Source organism: Bison bison, unplaced genomic scaffold (genome assembly GCF_000754665.1).
Source record: "Bison bison bison isolate TAMUID 2011002044 unplaced genomic scaffold, Bison_UMD1.0 scf7180017864093, whole genome shotgun sequence".
NCBI classification, from domain to species: Eukaryota; Metazoa; Chordata; class Mammalia; order Artiodactyla; family Bovidae; genus Bison; species Bison bison.
The window spans coordinates 2639050-2640240 of record NW_011494665.1 but is presented as its reverse complement, the minus strand read 5'-3'; positions in this window follow the sequence as shown (position 1 = coordinate 2640240).

The following is a 1191-nucleotide window of genomic DNA, read 5'->3' as shown; positions in this document are numbered from 1 at the left end:
CCTTGCTGCGTCCTGCCGCTTCGGCCCGGCGCGCTCTCCCCGTGACTTCTCTGCCTCCGGTAAGCTCTCTGCGATCCGCGTACAGGACGTGGTGTATTCTCAGAAACCCGATCCTCGGGTCTCCTTGCCAGTGCCCCCCAAGAGTCCTTACACAACTGCGTCCTGGGTTACTTTAAAAGGAGATGCCCTAGCGGAGTGGAATTCCTGTCCCGGGCGTCCTTTATACCAGCGCCGCGTTTGCCCCTCAGCTTTTGGAGAAGGCATCCCGCCTGGCTCTTCCCTCGGACCCCGGGTTGATGTGTGAATGACAGTGCCCTGACTGTGAAGGGAGTGACATCATGGGCGCTGAATCAGGACCTTCCGGCTGTTCACTGCCCGCACTTGCTTAGGCAGACACCGGCTCTAGCAAGCCCTGTGCCTCAGATCTGGGAATTTAAGCCAAGTAAGGAGGTTTGGCCAGGGGATTGAGACGTCTTGAGACTGGCACACACTGGACTCCACTTTCAGACGAGAGAAGGAGGGGTGAGGCCCAGGGCACAGGGCACTTGTTGCTCCTGTGAACTGTAATGTGCCTCTAGCCGAATCCTCTCTGGGCTCTGGCGGCATGCCCTGCAGCACGTCTTTCTTCTGGAGGACCCTGGCAACTGTTTCTCCAGAGATTTGTTTTAGGGTCTGAAGGCTTCTTTGAGGCCACAGTGGAAAACCAAGGGGACAGCCGGAGGCTTCTGGGAATAGATGGCTGGGGGCCGGTGACTCTGGCTTTCACTGCTAGATCGCACTGTGCCCCTGCCCTGGGTGAACACCTTCAATCATCCTTCCCTGCTGGAGAGAACCAGGGGCTGGTGTGCCTGCAGCTCCCTTCACCTTCTGAATGGTTGTGATTTTTGTGCTTCAAGGAGGAAAGAAAAGGGATTCCTTTTCACAGCACATGTTTATAACCCCAGCCGGTAAAAGCGGCTGTGGAAGGCCTCCTGTGCTTTACACACATTCTCTGCTGGATCTGAGTAATACTTTGTTCCAGAGAGGAGGCCATCATTTAGAGAGGTTGGGCCGGGAAGTTGTCAGGACAGCTTGGAGGAGGCCCACCCCTCCAAGGCACTGTGCTCCGATGTGGTAGATCCCCAAGACTTCTAAATGGAGAACTAGCCCGGCAAGCAGAGCTGGGGGTGTCTGGGGGACAACCTGGCCATC